Source organism: Mus musculus, chromosome 17 (genome assembly GCF_000001635.26).
Source record: "Mus musculus strain C57BL/6J chromosome 17, GRCm38.p6 C57BL/6J".
Taxonomy (NCBI): domain Eukaryota; kingdom Metazoa; phylum Chordata; class Mammalia; order Rodentia; family Muridae; genus Mus; species Mus musculus.
Genome location: NC_000083.6, coordinates 88,308,092 through 88,329,691, shown reverse-complemented (window position 1 = coordinate 88,329,691; position 21,600 = coordinate 88,308,092). Strand labels below are relative to the sequence as shown.

Sequence of the window (21,600 nt, the reverse complement as noted above, 5' to 3'; positions counted from 1 at the left end):
AGCTTCTTCCCTACCTTCCTTTTGTCATTCCCCTCCCACCCACCCTCCTTCCCCACCTTCCCCACTTCCCATCCCCACCCCCTCTCCACACCATCTTTCTCTCTCCAGTCAGGACTTCTCTGAACACATAGTTTAGAAGGTTCCCACCAAAATGTCTGTTCTTCAGCACCTGCTTCGGGGCAAGGCTACCCTCCCCTTCCTATGCGCCCTCCCCATCCCTCTCCAAATTTGGCTGTTTTGACGCTATCCTGCCCCTGCCAATTTCCCCTATATCTTTCCACATGTCTGTTCCTCTGCCCTGGGACCTGCCTTTTCCAGGTATTTCCAACAGACAAGCAGTGCCTCAGAAACCTTGTCAGACTAACCCAGAACAGGACGTCACGGCTGCCCCTCAGAACTGAAGCCCTATCGCTGTAAATGGTTGTTAGCACGTGCCGCTGTAACAACGCGTTTAAAATATGTTTCCTTAGAGATGATGACATGTTGATATTAGGATAAACTACGTGAAACTGCCAATGTTTGACCATCTTCCGTATATAAAAAGAGTAATTTCATGTGGTCTATCTTGTAGATTTTAACCGGGTCAATCTGACCTCCAGGTCAGTACGGTTTCCTACAGAGAGCAGCAGCAGGATTGGAGTAGCTGAGGGGAACAAAAGGCAAGAAAGAGCCTGGGGAGAGGGAAGGCCAGGCCCACACAGCTTCACAGTAAGGCAAGCTGGCTAGAGCTGGAAAGGATGCGCTCAGAGCGGCCAGCCTATGCCCCCACCCCCATTTCCTCCCACCCCCACCCCGCATGGCTCACTGCTCTTTGTATGAAGAGAAGGTCGTGGTTATTTAATTTCTTTAGCTTTTCCTGTAGACTTCATTTTAGCATTTATAAACAAAATCATCCACACATTTTTTTTTTCTCTTTCAATTAAAAGTAATCCAAGGGAAGGGACTTAATTTGTTTTTGTTTTTCTTATTTGGTCTTTGAGGTGGAGTTTCCTTTGCCCTGAATGAAATGTCACTTGCTGTGTAGACCAGAGGCTGATCGGCCTGGAACTTGTTGCCTCTGCCTCTCAAGTGCTGATATTTCAGGTGTACACTGCTATGCCTCAGAATTTTCTTAGAGATAGGTGGGAAGAAAGAGGCAGGGTGGGCAGAGCTGATCTCATGAATAGAGATTGCTCTTCATTTATTTTACAAGATCCTATTTTGGGTAACAGCAGCTTTCATGTGAAACTCCTTGCCCAATGATTTGAAAAGGAGGAAATTGTTTTTATGTTTTGGAATAGTGCTTAATTGCCAGGAACATGAATTTAAAAACAACAAAAAAAAAAAAAAAAAAAAAAAAACCAACAATGGAGGCATTGCTATTGAAGCCTAAAAAGAAAGCTTGTAGCTCCATTACTGCAGTCCAAGGCAAAGGCAAAATTAATACAATTTACAAAAAAAGTTATTATCAAAGGGGAAATGCCCCCCCCGCCCCCGTCAGATTTGTAGATCTAATTTAGCTAAAAATCAGTTTGGTATAAATGCTCCCAATTCACAAGGGCCACAGCAGACATCCTCCATCAACTCTGCAAAGCCACGCTGCACATTGACTGGGGATTGATTGACTTTTAATTGATCACTTAGAGCAGCGGCTCTCAACTCTCCTCACGCTGCACCCCTTTAATGCATCCCTCATGCTCTGCTGGCCCCAACTATCACATTTCTGTTGCTGCCGTATAACTGTAGCGTGGCTGCCATTGTGACTCATAGTGTAAATATCTGTGCTCGCTGATGGTCTTAGGCGACCCCTGTGAAAGGGTCAGAGGTTATGACCCTTTCACGGGTCTAGAGCATGAGAGGAGAGAGCACAAATCTAAGGTGGGGATCTACAGTTATAGCTCAGAATATCTCTAGGGAAACAGAGCCATCTCAAAGCAGCTGTTTTAGCCACCGCATTGTGTGACACAAAGGAGAATGGTGAAAGGCTGGTGACCTCCACCCAATCCCACGCACAGGACTTCCATTGTCCCTGGTCATTTCTAAACTTTCTTTTGGCCATCCTGCTGACCATCCAGGCTGCCCACCGTCCATTGTCTCTTCAGACACACACATCCAGAGAACATTCCGCCAATAGCTCCACCTATAACACCATCCCTGCTGTCTCCCACTTGGTCTCAAAAGTGTCTTCCTGTCACTGGGAGCCCCCAAACATACTTGAGTGTAGTAATAACCAAGGCTGAGCGAGATGGATGCTGCCTTCACATGGAACTGAGGCTGAAGAACCACAGAGCTCATCCTATGAGGAAGTGTATTCTCTGTCTCTAACCATCAACCTTGTCCTATCTATTCCTTTGTCTGCTTCCATTAAAGATGTATAACCCTAACCAAAATCTAATCTAGGATAGGAGACAAGATCTAAACACTCTGACGACCATAAGTAGTGAGTTCAGGGAGCTGGTGGACAACTCTCTCCATGGATGGCTAGATCCTGAACCTCAGTCATACATGCAATGTCTTGGAACGTGCACTCCCACTGAAACCAAACAAAGAGGCTTGGTGTGCAGTGAACGGAGTCCTAAATTGGGCCTTGGAGTACAGGGGCTCTCGTGTCTTATCTGCTATTGAGTAGCCAAGCAGCCCTGGACAAATCGTTCTCTTCCTTGGATCTTCCGTCATTCCTTCATTAAGGTTCCCAAAGGATAATGGATTAGCATTAAACATAGCTCTTTATCCATTGACATATGGCACAGTCCCATGGCTGTCCCACGATCATAGCAGAATTTGAGATAATCTTACAGGGCAAAGCTGGGATTTCCCACTCCCTTTCCCCCTTTTAAAACCCACATCCTCATTTCAAGACCATAACAGGATGAAGAGAGAGCCTATGAGCACTTTTTAACAGGCTAGATTTTGTAGCTTGTGTTCCTGTATGTGGGCATGTCCCAGCCATCCTCCCCCACATGGTACAAATATTTGTCAAACAGAACTGAACTGGGTGGCTTAAATGTCACTCTGTCTATCCCTCTCTCATCTTCTGACCTTTCTATCCTGTCTCCTCCAACCCCTTTCATAGTCCAAGGGCTGGGCAGTCTGGCATGGACTTGAGACTCGTAGCTTTAATCCACCTGCCTGCGATGCTCATCCAGCCCTGGGAGCTGTGAGCTGAGCCTGGTGACAGAACCAAAGGTCAATTTTCCTTCCTCCTTTCAGCAATCCACAAACAAGAATGTCCCGCGGAGGGCCAAAGCCAGATCGCCTTACGCAGAGCACAGTGAACTCTTTATTGTTTTTCTCCTCCCTATATTTTGGAAGCTCCAGCAGGAATGTGGCCTGAATTTAAACACGGGCAGCCATGGCCATTAACAGTGAGCACTTTTGTAGATTCACACAGCCTCTTCTGCCTTTCTTCTCCCAGTGGCCTTGAATGATCTGCTGTTTGCAGACAATTCCCTTGTTGTGCTCTTCAGAGCAGGCAGAGCCTGGCTCTCCCATTGTCTCTTATACGGCAAACAAAAGCAGTCTTCTTAGTACAGAGCTTCACGCTGATAAAAGGCTGATTAAAGCCCCTTTTGTGGTAAAATTTAATAGGTCTGGGTCGGGCATTATATTTGATTAACCCCAGCCAGTTATTACATGGTGTTTGATAGAGATTACAGCTTTGTCCACCAGCTCTCAGCTGGGTGGAGCTTTGAACTCCTAGGGAACCAAGGGCTGAGCTGGCCATCAGCAAGTGGAAGCCAATGAATCTGTCTCTGCTCCCTCCATGCTCCCTTTCCGGGGTGGGGGAGGGGGGTGGAGGGCGCGCCCTTTACTTTGTATTCTTTATTCCCAGGGAAGCACCCAGTACTTTGCAGTTAGCGAGTTCTTTGTGACCGCCAGGAAGACATCCAGTGAACTCCACGCCACGGCACGTGTCAGTAGACTCGTTGCTCTTTCTTGGAGCAGCTGCCCTATAAACTAAAACTTGGAGCAGTCTCGGTGGGGCTTAAAGGGATGCCGCTCTTGAGGCGTTCTCGGCTCAGACCCTCTGTTTCCCATGACTGGGCCCAGTGCCTTCTCCCTGCCCCCGTTGAAGGGGTAAAAGAAATCAGATGAACCCCAGGGAAGCTCAAGCCTGCCCTGTTAGCCCTCCTGCTTTGCTCTCAGTGACTGCCTTGTACTGTGATGTGGCAGGCTCGGGGTGCCAACCCTCTAAGAACAAGCCCATAGCTAATGCTGTCACTTCCACTTCTCGTCCTGTGAGCCCCTCCCCTTCTCCCCAGTGATGTGGATCATGCCCAGTGTATGTGTCTTCCTGGATTTCTAGGTACTCCCTGGCCCCTACTGCTTCTCCCTCCATCCTTTGTCCCTCGCCAGACCACCATGAGGCTGATGAGCCTGGTCTTATATGACTTGCCACCCACCTACCTATCCAACAAGAGTGATGGTCCTAGGTCCAGGCCTGCCCTGCTGCCTGTGGTTATCCTTCCGTGGCCTCAGTGTCACAAGTGTGCAGGACATGGTGCTCTGTCAAGTATCAGGAAGAGGAAGCCAACATGGGTATCAGGGAAATCCACCCAGTAAGTGATTGTGGGAAGCACCCTGAGTCTCGTGGGCCCCTCCATCCTATAAGGAATGTTTCATTCAGAGGAAACTTTATCACACTCCTCCCTCCCGTACCTCAGTCAGCAGGAAAGAGGAAAGATGAACCCACATCACAGGGGAGGGGACGGAGGTCAACACTAGCCCCAGGCAGACCTTGTCCCAAGTGTCTCTTGTTCCCAGGACTCATTCATCTCTCCCTAAATCATTTATTCTCTCCAAGGTTGCCAGCCATCTACCTCTGCTCCAAAGACAGCATCTAAACATCTGGATCTTACTGGCTGCCCGGGTGAGGCTGTGGGTGTCTCCCATCAGGAACTACTGGAGGGTGGTGAAAACTTCGGTTGTAAGACCTAATGGGAGATTGTCAGGTGTTGAGGGTATGCTGTTATGGGACCTGGTCTTTCCCCTCTCCTCTTTCAGCCTGAGGTGAGCCACTGTGTTCCCCTCACACTCACCACAGTCAGAGAGCTATGTTACACAGCTGACTGACTGTGAACTAGACGTCCAAAGCTGTCAGCTGAAACAAACCTTTCTTCTGTTTGAGCTGATTATATCAGATTGGGGTGGTCTATTCGTGTGTGTCTGTCTGTGTGTGTGTGTGTGTGTGTGTGTGTGTGTGTGTGTGTGTGTATGCTTACAGAGACTATGGAGGTTTACCTTGAATGTTGTTCCTCAGGAGCTGTCTACCTTGGTTTGTGTATGTGAGTGTGGTGTCTGTGTATGTTGTATGCATGTGTGTGTGTGTGTGTGTGTGTGTGTGTGTGTGTGTTGTGTGTTGTGTGTGTATATAGAAGACAGGTTAATGATGAGTGTCTTCTATCCCTCTGTTCCTTATGTTTTGAGACAGGCCTCTTGCTGAATTTAAAGCTCGTTGATTGAACAAGACTAGTTGGTCGTCCTGTACCAGGGATCTTCCTGTTTCCTCCCCTCTAAAGCTAGGGTCCCCTGCGCATGATACGGCATCCAGGTTTTTACATGGGTACTGGGGGCCCAAATTCATTTCACCAACTAAGCCACCTGTCCAGCTTCCCATTTGGGTTTTTTTTTCCCACTCTTTTGGGGTTTTTGTTTTTTTGAGACAGGGTTTCTCTGTGTAGCCCTGGCTGTCTTAGAAACTTAATATGTAGAGCAGGCTAACCTCAAATTTACAAAGAACTACCTGCCTCTGCCTCCCAAGTGCTGGGATTAAAAGCATTCTCAGGCCAGGCAGTGGTGGCACACGCCTTTAATCTCAGCACTTGGGAGGCAGAGGAAGGCAGATTTCTGAGTTTGAGGCTAGCCTGGTCTACAGAGTGAGTTCCAGGACAGCCAGGGCTATACAGAGAAACCCTGTTCTCACCACTGCCTATCCCTATTTGGTTTTTGAGGCAGCATTTCTTCTGGGACTTGGGGGTGGTCAGTTAGACTAAGCTGGCTAGCCAGTGAAACCCAGTGATCCACCTGTCTCTATATTACCAACACAAGTAAACACCACCATATCTGTCTTCTCACAAGGGTTCTGGGGACCAAAGTCAAGTCCCCACACTCACCTGCAGAGTACTTTACCAACTCAATTACCTGCCCAGCCTTTCTTTCTTTCTTTCTTTCTTTCTTTCTTTCTTTCTTTCTTTCTTTCTTTCTTTCTTTCTTCTCCTTCTCCTTCTCCTTCTCCTTCTCCTTCTCCTTCTCCTTCTCCTTCTCCTTCTCCTTCTCCTTCTCCTTCTCCTTCTCCTCCTTCTCCTCCTTCTCTTCCTTCTCCTCCTTCTCCTCCTTCCCCTCCTCATCCTCCTTTTTCTTCTTCTGTCTTTGGAGACAGTCTTATTTTATAGCCTAAGAGTCACCTTGAACACATGGAAATCCTCTTTCCCCAGCTTTCCAAATGCTGGGATTACAGGTGAGTGACCATGTCCAGCTATCTCAGATATGTGTTACAGTAAAAGAAAGCTAGCTGACCATGGGATTATTATTTATATTGATTTGTGCAATGACAGGGCACAAATCATGCCTTTTCTCCATTAATCTTCCTGCAGCTATTATTTTGTCATTATAGACTCCAGTATGAAGCGTTCCAATGGCAGGATTTTCCCGCCCTTACTACATTATAACAAAATGTAAGTCAAAGGGCTACAGATATTACAACTACAGGATATATCCCGAGGCAAAGCAGGGATCAAGAGAAGAAGTAGAAACTAGAGAACCAGTGTTGAAGACTGGGGCAATGGCTTACTGAGTAATACACTTGCTGTGCAAGCATGAGGACCGGAGTTCAAATCCCCAGCACCCACATGAAAACCAGATGTACCCTTAAGCATCTGTGACTGAAGGAAAATCCCAAAGGCCTGCTGGCCCCTGGTGTAGCTCAGATGGTGAGTTCTGAAGCATAGAGAAACCATGTTTCAAAAAGTGAGGTAGAAAGTAACTGAGACAGACATTGACCTCTGTACTTCACAGGCACTCCTGCATACACGTATGTGCACATTGAATGTACATATGACAGACAGACAGACAGACAGACACACACACACACACACACACACACACACACACACACACACACACGTCGGGGAATGGTCTGGTGCTGCTATGTATTCAAATGCTAAACACTAGTCTCTCCAAGATCTGGTTGCCCCCCTGCTATGAGCGGATCTTCTCATCCACCAAGGGATGCTATAGACACTGTAACCTGGCTCCCTAATTTAAAGCTATTGGTTATATTAATGGGCTACAGCCAATTACTGGGAAGAATAGAGGTGGGTGAGGTTTCAGTTTCTGGGCTGGGGGTTGCAGGTAGCGACTACAGGAAGAGAGGGAGGAGGAGGGGGAGAAGAAGAAGAAAGAGAAGAAGAAGAGAGGAAGAAGTGAGGAAAAAGAAGACAGAGAACAAGAGGTCTCCATTAAATGTCACGAACCAGGAGCATGTGGCCCAGTGAAACATCCCCAACCCCTGGTGACAGGCTGATGGAGCGGAAATGATGCAGGCAAGACAGCAAGTAACTGGGAAACTCAACCGGGAAGTGGACAGACAGACAGTCCAACGTAAAGAAAAGTAGGTTAGGGGGTCATTCGTCAAGTAATTCTAAATCCATAGGACTCTGTTTTGATTGTTGAGGGGTTGGCTGGGTCATTTTAATAACTAATAGAGTTATTAAATAATACTGAAAAATACCTTTTTCACACACACACACATATACTTTACAAAATGCCTGACAAAAGAGGAAAACAAGTGTTGAGAGACGCATTTAGAAAGAAACAGTTAGTAGCCAGAAAGCATAGACAGTGATTATACAAATAACGACTGGCTGAGAGCACGGAGAGACTTGCTAGGAAGCATGCTGTAGCCTGGCCGGTATGGTATTAGGGTAAACACCACAGGTGTGAAGGGAATGAGGACAGCATGTCTACAAGAAATTGAGCCAATACTGACTTATGTTAACCACGGCACGAATGCACTCTAATTCTTGAAAGTCCGGGTGACAAAACCCTGTTGCTAAGTTAGCATAGAGGTAGGTCTCTGTGGACATAAAGCCTAAAGAAAGTTTGAGGAACTTTCCCACAAGATGTATCCCAAAATAGTAACCAGCTTGACTGCTCTAGTGAAGATCCATGACTGCACACAAGGTTCAGGACATATGAGAGGGATGTCCATGCTGGCAAAGAAACTGAAGAGATTGGAATTTGGCTACACAAGGACATAGGGACTTCTAAGTTATAAAGGAAACGGCTTTCTCTCTCTCTTTCTCTCTCTCTCTCTCTCTCTCTCTCTCTCTCTCTCTCTCTCTCTCTCTCTCTCTCACACACACACACACACACACACACACACACACACCCTCCACAAATATTTGGATATATAGCCAAGGTTAAGCAATGATCATGTCTGTATACTGGCATTCCTCACCCTAAGGAAAGCATTTGCATACTTACTTAGTTAACACCCTTGTTTCTCTGCACATAGAATGTTTAGGCTGGCAGTTTGCTCAGTCCCCCAAATACAAGCACACTGGTGACATATTTACAAGGCTTTTCCAAGTCAAAAGATCCAGACACAGAAAAGAGCAGGTGAAATTCAGTTTATGCAATAATGAAATAATAATGCATTTTTGTTTTGTTTTGTTTTAGATTCATGAACGAGAATAGATGTTGAATTTTCTAGCAATAAGAATCTTACTGGGAAGAAGTCCAGTCACCAGGAAGGGTTGTGTCTATTGCACAGAAAATAAGACACAGCCAGACTGGACAGATGGCTCAGCAATTAGGAGTTCTCACTGCTCTTGCTGGGGACCCAGGTTCCATTTCCAGCACCCACATGGCAGCTCCAGTTCCAGCAAATCCAGCACATACACACACCCAGTGACACACACACACACACACACACACACACACACCCCACATACACCCAGTGACACACACACACACACACATACACACACACACACAACACATACACCCAGTGACACATACATACATACACCCAGTGACACACACATACACACAACACATACACCCAGTGACACACACATACACACAACACATACACCCAGTGACACACACACACATACACCCAGTGACACACACACCCACACATACACCCAGTGACACACACACAACACATACACCCAGTGACACACACACACAACACATACACCCAGTGACACACACACACCCAGTGACACACACACACAACACATACACCCAGTGACACACACACACAACACATACACCCAGTGACACACACACACACACACATACACATACATACACACACAACACATACACCCAGTGACACACACACACATACACACACACAACACATACACCCAGTGACACATACACACACACACATACACACACACACAACACATACACCCAGTGACACACACACACACACCCAGTGACACACACACACAACACATACACCCAGTGACACACACACACACACACACCCAGTGACACACACACACACACACACACACATACACCCAGTGACACACACACACACACATACACCCAGTGACACACACACACACACAACACATACACCCAGTGACAGACACACACACACACACACACACAAATGTAATAGTGTTTTAAAAGAACATATATAAAGAAAACAAAAAGTTACTCCCATCAGAAATAGAAAGTCACTTCCATTATTTTATTTTACATTTAAAAAAAATTATGGGACTGGAAAAGAAGAAAACAAATGGTCTTAAAGAGAGAAAAGAAAGGCATTTAGAGCCAGGGGGAGCTGGTACACACCTTTAATTCCAGCTCTGAGAAGGCAGAGATAGATGGATTTCTTAGTTAGAGGCTAGCCTGGTCTACAGTGCAAGTTCCAGGACAGCCAGGCTACACAGAGAAACCCTGTCTCAAAAAAAAAAAAAAAAAAAAAAAAGAAATTCAGAAGACAGACAGACAGACAGACAGACAGGCAGAGGGAAGCAGTAGGAGGGAGGAAGGAGAGAAGGAGGGAGGAGGAAAGGAAGGAAAAAGGAAGGAGGGGAAGGAAGGAGGAAGGAAGGAGAGAAGGAGGGAGGAGGAAAGGAAGGAAAAAGGAAGGAGGGGAAGGAAGGAGGAAGGAAGGAAGGGAAGGCAGGCAGGCAGGCAGGCAGGAAGAAAGGAAGGAAGGAAGGAAGGAAGGAAGGAAGGAAGGAAGGAAGGAAGGAAGGAAGGAAAGCAGGAAGGAAGGAGGAAGGGAGGAAGGAAGGAAGGAGGGAGGGAGGGAGGCAGGCAGGCAGGCAGGAAGGAAGGCATTTACTTGATGACAATTTAATCACCTTCAATGAGGGCAGCCCAAGAGAAAATGGAATTTATTAAACCCACAACTAAGGAGTGGAATTATAAGCCTGGAGCAGGCCTGAATCCACTACTAAATAAGGCTTAGAGTGGGGATAGGGTGGGTGTAGGCTAGACAGACTGCAGGTGAAGAAGAGTCTCAACAGAGAAGGGAGCTCCCTGTGAGAGGCAGGGGACAGAGTGGGTCCCAGCACCAAGCAAGCCAGCGTTAAGGCATAGGGCCCCAAGCAACGGGCTGCTGAGCGATCACAGGCTGAGTGTTCCCAGGACGGCTGATGTCCACTAAGCTGGATGCAGTTTGAGGTGCTATTTCTGAATCTGTTACCTTGTAGCAGGACCCTAGTTTGGAAAGAGGAAGAAAGGTCTTTGGCTGGGAACCCTCCAAACACTTTTTTGATTATCAAGGAAAGGGTCACGTTGGGGAAACTGTCTAGAGGTCTAGTTTTCAATGATCAATCACCAATCACATATTTCTTAAAGGCTGTGCTCTTTTAGCCACACCCAATGCGTAGTTTAGAAAGATGGGCTTTTAAATAACTAGCCACAAGAACGTATGCCTTGGTGTGGCTGAGGTCGCCCTGCCCTCCGGATTCACAAGGCTGACTCATTCCTCAATTGCTGTGAAGTCCAGTGTTGGCTTCAATATTTCTGACGAAGCCCGAGGCCAAATTCACTGTCAGTTTTAGCTCTTATTTCCTGCTTTTTCAGAACTGCCGGGGAGGGGAGGGGGGGAGGTCACTGTCCACACATCCTCTGACACTTGGCGATATGCTTGGAATCAGCTCCCACGTGCCTCCGACCTCCAGCCCACCACCACGTGACTCTGACCTCCAGCCCACCACCACGTGACTCCGACCTCCAGCCCACCACCACGTGACTCCTGTCTCCAGCTCACAACCACTGGGTCGTTCAGAGCCTTTTGCATATAGCAAACTTTATTGAAGACTGGTGTGTCAAGGGAGTAGGTAACACTACACCAATTACTGTAAATTACGATTTTAAAAATCTGTTACTCCCACTTTTAGACATTCTTTACTGCTCCACAGGCATGGATAGACTCACTCTGTGCAGGCTGGAGCTGGCACGAGAAGAAATGGAAGTAGGGTTTATTGAATGCGGGGGTGGGGGCTGGGGGTGGTCTAAGGATCAAGACTTGGAGGCTAGCTTGGGCTACATGAAGCACTGTATCAAAAAAAAAAAAAATGTAAATCAAGCCTTATGGGTCCTGAAGGGAATGTGTTACATTTTTTTAATGTGTTTGTTTATGTCTGCCAGCTTTGTCTTTGTCTTTACAATTTGGACATGTAGCATGCCGGCTGCTCAGTCTGGCTTTTATCACTATGACCAAGATTCTAAGAGGAACAACATACAGGAGGGAGGCTTACAGTTTCGGAGGTTTCCGTACAAGGTTGACAGAGATGTGGGCCAGCAGCGAGGCAGAACATAAGGGCCAGGCAACCGTCTGTCCAGAGAGGAGGCTGCTCACCATAGAGAAGCCAGAAAGCCAAGAGCTGGAGAAAAGTATACAGTGAGACGCGGTTTTTAAGGGCACCCCCCCCCCCCGAGGGATCCAGTTCTTTGGGCCATGTTTTGCCCCCTAATTTCTACCAGCTCCCAACAATTCTATTAAATTATTAATCCATCAATGGTTTGGCCTACTTATTACATCAGAGTACTAGCGACCCCAATCACTTCCTCAAAGACCATCAGCTGGCAACCAGGCCTTTAACATATTAGCCTTGGGGGAGGACATTTCATATCTAGACAACACTTTCCTACGTAATTGTAGCCAGCTCCTCCTCCATCCCTCAAGAATGTCAACGGATTATTCATGTTCTCTCTCCCACCAGTCCCTCTCCCTCACACACCCCCACACCTCCATCTACTTCTGCTTGCTGCTGGGGCTCAAACCACTCTACCACCCAGTGAGTGATGCCCGCAGCTCTCAAGCGGTTTACTTTTCTTTTTAACATCTTTTGTAGGTGAGGGTGCACACCACACCACCTGTGGAGGTCAGTCCTCTCCTTCCACCATGGAATTCTGGGGATCAAACTCAAGTAGTTAGACTTGGTAACAAGTGCCTTCGCCTGCAAGATCTCACTAGACCCTAAAGAAAAAGAAATTTTCTAAGGAAAAATACGTTTTTTAGTCCATCATTAAAAAGAGACGTTTATTGTTTTTAATGTTTGCTTTTTCAGCACTCGGGGTCAGCATTGGTGAGCAGCTGGGATGATTTGATGTTAAATCCTAGGGTGACCAAGAGCCTCTTGCAGCTCTCACACTGAGCCTCAGCATTAGCTGTGGTGACAACCAGGAAGGGCTGTCATCTTATGGCTGCCAGTTTAATGGAGTGGAAGACGTTTGGCCCTCTGGAGTTGGAACAGATAACCTTTGGTTTAAGATGGAGTTTCCCTGCAGCCAGGAGTGCTGAGGCAAACCCTGTAAGACTCAACAGAGGTAACAAGCTTTATGTCAGCTTGGCCGGCTGGAAAGGGGACTCTGCAGCTGTGGGCGATGGCCTTTCCAGGCTTTTCTCCCAGCCATCTGCCTCTCTCACGTGTGTGTGTGTGTGTGTGTGTGTGTGTGTGTGTGTGTGTGTGTGTGTGTGTGTAAAGCCTAATGTGGCTCCGCATGCCACTTTAGATGCAGCTGCTCTTGGCATGGGCACGCCTGAGTTTGCACCCAGGACCCTCAAAAGCTCAGTGCATTATGGTAATTAGCCATCTGCTTCAGCCTCTCCAGGCTGCTCACAAAAGACAGGAAGCTCTGCTCCGTGTCAACTGTAGAAATTGAGGTGGCGCCCCACCCCACCCTCATACCCCTAGTCCCTCATGGTATACAGCAAAACCTCTAAGCCTTAGAGTCTAAGAGTCTAAGGGAACTGTCACAGCCCTGAGCACACCTCCCGGCTCGAGAATGAGAAAAAAGACAACCCCGTACCTGCACGCAGACACACCACACACACACACACACACACACACACACACACACACACACACCAGCCACCAGACTGTTAGAGCACCTTTGTTCTCTTGGAGGAGCTTGCTTGTCTCTGTTCTAACCCGCAGGCGTCTGCTGGCTTGAACGTCCTAAGCACATACTGCTCCTTTAGAGGACCTGACGTTTGTTCTGAGCATCCACATAAGGCAGCACACAACCACCTGTGAGCCCAGCTCCAGGGGATCCAGTGCCTCTTCTGGTTCCCAGAGGCACCACCACCGGAGACACTCACACAAAGACATAAATACACACATAAGGTTAAATCTTTTTTTAAAAAGTGGTTATCATTGCAAAAAAAAAATAGTTAAAGAGTAATCAAGTTTTCCAAGTACTTTCTCTCTGTCATATAAGTCAGTATACTTTTTGTTTGTTTGTTTGTTTGTTATTGTTTGTTTGTTTAAAGCTGTGTTTCTCTATTGTGTAGCCCTGGCTGTTCTGGACCTTGCTCTGTAGACCAGGCTGGCCTTGAACTCACAGGGATCCACCTGCCTCCAACTTTTTCTTTTTTATTTAAACTTCTCTCTATTTTTATTTTATGTGTGAATAAGGGTTTTGTCAGCATGTATGTCTGTGCATTACTAGCTTATCTGGTATCTGCAGAGGCCAAAAGAGGGCATCAGATTTCCTGGAATCTCAGTTACAGGTGGTTGTGAGCTGCTGTGTGGGTGCAGGAATCAGACACAGGTCCTCTGAAAGAGCAGCCAGTGTTCTTAACCACTGGACCATCGCTCCAGCCCAAGTAAACATACTTAATTGAGATATACAATATTTATATACAGTGAGATGTCAAGATTTTAAGTCCATTTTGTAGTGGGTTTGGCCTAATGTTAATTTGGGTCCCCAAGAGTGTTTGCATGAGTCTCTGCACGTAAGACACTGAGGGACCCTATCTCCAGTTAATTCTGATTGGTAAATAAAGATGTCAGCAGCTAATGGCTGGGCAGGGCAGACCGAGGCAAGACTTCGGGACTTGAGGGCTTGGGACAGGGGGATTGGGGGGAGGAAAATGAAGAGGAGAAGGAGGGGGAGGTCCACATGGAGGGGGAGTGTGGAGGAGAGAAGATCCACCATGCCTAAGAGTACAGGATAGAGCGGCATGGGAAGGAGCCTGAGCGTGGCCCAGCTGAGGTAGAACACAGAATTCAGTAAACTGCAATTCAGAATTATCAGCGGGAGGTAGATTCTATCAGTAGTGGAGATTAGACAGTGAGTGGCCCAGCCATTATGCAGATTAAAGTATATCAAAATATAAAGGCTGTGTGTGCACATGCATGTGTGTATGTGTCTGTGTCTGTTTGTGTGTATCATGTGTGTGTGCACATGTCTATGTCTCTGTGTGTGTGTGTGTGTGCATGTGTGTGTGCACATGTCTATGTCTCTGTGTGTGTATGCATGTGTGTGTACACATGTCTATGTCTGTGTGTACACATGTCTATGTCTCTGTGTGTGTGTCTCCTTTTGGGAGCATAAAGCACTGAGGTGGGTATCAAACCACAGCTGGGTTATTTATTATTTAATTCAACACATTTAAATCCATTCAAGTCTATTTCCAGAAGTTCAGATTCAGGCAGAACATCCTTCTAAAAAACTCTACCCTATACCTTCCTAGCCAGAGCTACTCCCACAGGAATGTCTGCTCTGGTGTCTATCAGTGGGGTCAGCTCTTCCTATTCAGGAACTGCAAACAAATTGATTCATGCAGCATAGGAGCGTATGACTGTCCTTCGCTGAGCATAAAGTACTTGAGGACTACTCTATGGCTGTGTGTTGCGTAGCTATTTGTTTTTTCAATCGTGGACAGCTCATTCTGTCAGCCACTGTGGTTTCATCAGTTGTTTCTTCTCCCTTAGGTCCTTTACCTGTGACTCTTTTTCACTTTCTTGCGTGATGTGAAGTTTCTCATAGTGGCTTCTGTAAAACTTTTTAGCTTTGTGATTGACATCTACCATATCTGTGCTATATCATCAAATATACATGCATATGCATATATATGTACATATGGAAAGAGAGAGAACACAGATAGACATTTCTAAAATAAAAGATTGTGAAATAGGAATTACATCACTGATCCATAAATCTAAAAGTTTCACATGGCTCAACTATGGGTTACAGTTAAGTAATAATAATAATAATAATAATAATAAGTGAAGCTGGAGAGATGGCTCAGTGGTTACAAGCACTGGCTGTTCTTCCAGAGGACCTGGGTTCAGTTCCTAGCACCCACACAGCAGCTCACACATGTCTGGAACGCTAATCTCAGGAAAACAATGCCTCCTGGCCTCCATGGGCGCTGCACACACATGTTGTGGGTATTCATGCGGGCAAAACACCCATATATATAAAGTCTATAAAGAGGTAAAAATATTTTTACAGAAAGAGTTCAGAGCAGGCATGGGGCACACCTGTAATCTCAGCACTTGGGAGGCAGAGGCAGGTGTATCAGGAGTTCAAGGTCATTCTTCTTTACGTATTGAATTTGAGGTCAGCATGAGCCAGGGCAACATAGAGGTCACCCTGGGCTACATGAGACCAAAAAATAAAATAAAGTTTAAAAACCGCTACATGGTGGCTATAACTGTAGGGTTTTTTTTGTTTTGTTTTGTGTTGTTTTGTTTTTGCTTTGAACATGACCTTGTTTCAAAAATTGAAAGATTTTACCTACAGATTTACCCCAATAGTTATCTGTAAATAGAAAAAGAAAGACTTCCATGAGAGATAACTCCTGTTCTGTAGATCACTGTTACAAATTGAGCTCTCATTCACTTTATGTACCCACTTTCCCGGACTGCTTGAGGCTTGGTCACGATGCTCTTTCACATGGGTGGCTGTGTGGATGAGAGTGGTTCCCCTCAGGTTCATGTATTTCAAAGCTTGGTCCCCAGTGAGTGGAACTGTTTGGGAAGGATTAGAGGTGTGGCCTTGTTGGAGGAAGTTCTTCATTGGGGTATGAGCTTTAAGGTTTGAAAAGCCCATACAGTTTCAGGTTTCTCGTATGATTGATGGTTATTTATTTACTTATTTATTTATTTTCATTTTAGATAACTGTTTGTTAGTCCATTTATTGATTAGACTGGTTCTTGGTTTTTGTTTTGTTTTTTGAGGTATTTATATCTACTTCTATCCAACGTATCACCAGTAAAGGTTTTCTTCCAAACCAGCTGTTTCTTCATTTCATCAACTGTTTCAACTGCTCTACAGAAGCAGTTAAATGTTTTTATTCATTTAATGAGTCCTGGAATTTTGACTGCATGCAGGTCTGTGCACCACATGGGTGCAGTACCCACAGAAGCCAGGAGAGGGCACTGGATTCCACTGGATCTGGAGTTATAAGCACTTGGCCGCTGCCAAGGGAGTGCTTGGACCTGAGCCTCTCTCCAAGCCCTATGGGGAAGCTTTTGAATTCCATAAATTCCTATCTTCCCATTGCTGCTCTATCCCAAGTGACTTCACCTACAGCCTGACATTCTTTTTTTTTCTTTTTTGGGGGGGGGGTGGGGTGGCGTGGGGTTGAGACAGGGTTTCTCTGTGTAGCCCTGGCTGTCCTGGAACTCACTCTGTAGACCAGACTGGCCTCGAACTCAGAAATCCGCCTGCCTCTGCCTCCCAAGTGCTGGGATTAAAGGTGTGCACCACCACTGCCCGGCACAGCCTGACATTCTTTCCCAACCTTTTCTCTAACGGTTTCAGAGTTTCTTGTCTCATACTGAAGCCTCTGACCCATTTAGAACTGGGTTTTGTACAGAACTAGTGATATAGATGTGACTTCACTCTTCTACATGTAAGACTCTGCTTTCCCCAGCACCACTGTTAAGGAAGACCACCCTCAGTATAATCCTATGACATAGCGTACAGTGACACCAGGTCAGTGTCGTGCACGTTTAGTTTGGACCTTGAACCCCTAATCCTCTCTGTCCACATGTTTCCAGTGCTCAGGGTCTTGGTTGGGTGTTTCTAGATTCTTGTCCTCTTGTCCAAAGAACTGAAATACAACCCTATACAGACTTTCAAAAGAACAAGGTAACTTGATTTTGAGCAAAGGCATAGTGCAGACTGACGAGAGATACATGCTCTCAAGACTGACCTGATACACAGTCAGGACACACACATACACACACACACACACACACACACACACACACACACACACACACACAGACACAGACACAGACACACACACACACACACACACACACACACACACACACACACACACACACACAGGGCCCAGGGCATCTTTCTGTGGAATTAAGGGAAGGAGAAGCTGTTTACTGTCACTAAGCCTGGGTGGTCGTCCGTTTCGTTTGCTAGGTCAGGTTATATAATCATTTCTCTATTGCACCTGCCTCTCCCATAGTGCATTTGATCTTAGTCATATGCACACCCAGTGATGCCTAAGCCTAGAATGGTGAATAGAAGATTCTCCCTAAGAGATTACTACAGGACACAGTTTTGCCTTATTGGATGTGAATTCAAACTAGTTCAGGTCAGATTAACCCTCTGTCCTTCATAACCAGGTACACTGGGGAGACACTTGAACGGTAACTGTCCCAATTTGATTGTTAGCCTGGGTTGGGAAAATTGTACCATTGTTCAGTGATAGGGATTTATGTAGCCCGATGCAGGGAAATGAATATATGTAGTCTGATGCAGGTCAGGGGGTTGAGGTACCACCATGTCTAGCTTTTAGATATTCTTTATGGCTATCCTCCCCATCACCTGTACCAAAAACCCAACCCAGTATACAGTACAATTAATTGTCATGTCCGACAAAATTTGAGGAAAAAAAAAACCCAGTGTCTGTAGAGTCCCACATAGCATCTGGACCTCTCTCCTCCCTCCCATGTCCCTGGACTGTCCCTGAAGCAAGCAGAATGATCCCATGAACTGTAGTTTCCAACCATGCTTTAGGATAAAGCCAACACTCAACAAGATATCATCCTCGGATCTAAATAAGATGTTGCTCCCCCAGACATAGAACCCAGGAAAAGAATTCCCTGAAGTCCGAAGGTCTTTAGAATTACCATGCAGTCATTTGAATATCTTTAAACACACACACACACACACACACACACACACACACACACACACACACACACACAAATGTAAAACACAGCAGACTTCCCAGGTATAGTAGAATCAACTAACAAGTAGTTTGACTGCACCTTTTTTATAACCTCTAGACCAGTGGTTCTCAATCCTCCTGCGCTGAGACCCTTAAACACAGTTCTTCATGCTGTGGTGACCCCAACCACAAAGTTATTTTCATTGCTACTTCATAACTGTAATTTTTCTACTGTTTATGAATCATAATGTAATTAATATATAGGATATCTGATATGGGACCCCTGTAAAAGGGTCATTTGACCCCTAAAGAGGTCACGACCCACAGGTTGAGAACAGCTGGTCTAGAAGGTTCCAACAGAGCCCCAAACAGCAGGTGGAATCAGGTGAAAGCCCTCCCAGGGTCCAAGAGCTACAGCTCTCAAATCCTTAAAATTATCTTTAGCTCATGCAAAAACTCAGCCGAAATGCACAGGGAAAGGAAGACAAACGTTGTCTACGATGAGGTATTTGTTTCATTAGTGAGGAGCAGTTGCTGATAACTATTCATTAATAAAAATGTCACGTGAAAATATTAGCAACACTCGGTATTATCTGGCAGCTGTGTTGAATCATTTGAGTCTTTGGAGAACTTCACATATTAATCATATAAACCTAATAAAAACATATAATAGATTGTTTAGATTTGTGACTTCCGGTTGATATTTTACTGTTTGTTTGCAATATTCAAACAGTCAATAGAAGATAAAAATTTCCATGTGTAAGAGTTTGGTTTTGTTTGGTTGACTTGCTTGTTTTTTTTTTTTTAATTGATACATATTTATTGAGTATAAGTTTTTCTAAATATGAAGGGAATCTTATATTTAAAAAATTTATCACAGAATGAAATGAAAAGTAGTAGGTTTACACAGACAAAATACATCATATGATAAATCCTTATGTATACTGGTAACAAGTTACAATTTGTATTTATTAAAACATGTTCAACTGTCAGCAGAATAAGAAATGATAAAGGCCTTTGCTATGTCCCTAAGTCTAACAAAACTAATATCTTATAAAGTAGGTATATACATACACATATATATATACACATACACACACGCACACGCACATATCAGCAAGCTACCAATTCTTTTTTTTTTTTTTTACATTTCAAAGTTAATGCTCCAGTTTTTATTCCTGTAGCTGAGAGTGATTGGACACTGCTGGCTAAATGTACTCTTTGATTATGATCACCAGTTGTGTGTTCTAGGAGATCTTTCTTTTATTATTATTATTATTCAAGTAAATTTTATTCATTATTACTCAATTTCTGTCTTGACTTCTTGATTAGTTTTTTTTTTGGTTTTTCAAGACACAGTTTCTCTGTGTAGCCCTGGCTGTCCTGGAACTCACTTTGTAGATCAGGCTGGCCTCGAACTCAGAAATCCTCCTGCCTCTGCCTCCCAAGTGCTGGGATTAAAGGCATGTGCCACCACTGCCCGGCTTCTTTTTTGTTTTTAATTTTTTATTAGCTATTTTCCTCATTTACATTTCCAATGCTATCCCAGAAGTCCCCCATACCCATTCCCCCACCCCCTACCCACCCACTCCCCCTTTTTGGCCCTGGCATTCCCCTGTACTGGGGCATATAAAGTTTGCAAGTCCAATGGGCCTCTCTTTCCAGTGATGGCCGACTAGGCCATCTTTTGATATATATGCAGCTAGAGACACGAGCTCCGGGGTACTGGTTAGTTCATATTGTTGTTCCACCTATAGGGTTGCGATCCCTTTAGCTCCTTGGGTAATTTCTCTAGCTCCTCCATTGGGGGCCCTGTGATCCATCCAATAGCTGACTGTGAGCATCCACTTCTGTGTTTGCTAGGCCCCAGCATAGTCTCACAAGAGACAGCTATATCTGGGTCCTTTCAGCAAAATCTTGCTAGTGTATGCAATGGTGTCAGCGTTTGGAAGTTGATCATGGGATGGATCCCTGGATATGGCAATCACTAGATGGTCCATCCTTTCGTCACAGCTCCAAATTTTTGTCTCTGTAACTCCTTCCATGGGTGTTTTGTTCCCAATTCTAAGAAGGGGCAAAGTGTCCACACTTTGATCTTCGTTCTTCTTGAGTTTCATGTGTTTAGCAAATTGTATCTTATATATTGGGTATCCGAAGTTTCTGGGCTAACATCCACTTATCAGTGAGTACATATTGTGTGAGTTCCTTTGTGATTGGGCTACTTCACTCAGGGACTTGTTTTTTTCAAGTAAGGTTTCTCTCTGTGTAGCCCTGACTGTCCTGGAACTCCTTATGTAGATTAGGCTGGCCTTGAACTTAGAGATCTCCTTGCCTCTGTCTCCCAAGTGCTGGGACTAAAGGTGTGTTCCACTGCTGTCCGGCTAGGAGTTTAATTTTTATTAGATTTACAAGACTTAAGATCTTTGGTATTACTTATTAGAGAATATTATCTCTTGAGATAGAATCCATTAAAAGCTTGAATGCATTTGAAATATTTAAATGGGTTTAATTTACAAGTCCTGCAAATAATATAAAATATAATCAAAGGCCATTTCAGCAATCAAAGGTCATTTCACAGAAATATTAACAATTTGCTAGAGGATTGCATATGCTATTATAGTCTTTAAACTGAACTTAAAAGTTTAATGACTAGCTTTTTAAAAATTCTGTTACTTTAACAACTTGAATATTAATTTTTAAAAGTAAGATTCTTGTGTTCCCTGTGTTCAAAAAGCCACCCTCAGAGGCACAGGAAGTGAGCAGTTGGTGCTCTGTGAGGTCCTCGTGTGCTAGCTCCAGGGCTTTGTTTCAGGTTGGCTTGTGCAGGGCTCTGCTCAGCAGTGACAGGAACTACCCTCTCCTCGCTCATAAGAAGCAAACCACCAATGGTCAATAAAGCCATTGTCAAAATAAGGCTTTATGGCTCTCACTACAAAGAAAGTGACATAGTTTATTGTGGAGCCAAATGACCATGGCCCAGGAACATAGAATCAGTCTGCTCCTATCACCCTGTCCCAATATAATAACAGTTTCATGACGTGTTTACAGTTACAAACCAAATCATGGCCTTTTAATAATATAGACATGAATATCAGGTAGTTGGGTGTGGTGGTTTGAGTACGCCTTGCCATGGGAAACGTCATTATGAGGAGGTATGGCCTTGTTGAAACAGGTGAGGACGAGTGAGTCTTTTCTCGGCTGTC

The 21,600-nt window shown here is 45.1% G+C and overlaps 1 long non-coding RNA gene across 11 annotated transcripts in view; it reads left to right on the top strand.

Annotated features, from left to right (window-relative positions):
• The window catches only part of Gm31615, a 151,558-nt gene that overhangs the window by 58,967 nt on the left and 70,991 nt on the right, over positions 1 to 21,600 (top strand). The gene's annotated exons all lie outside the window — the stretch shown is intronic.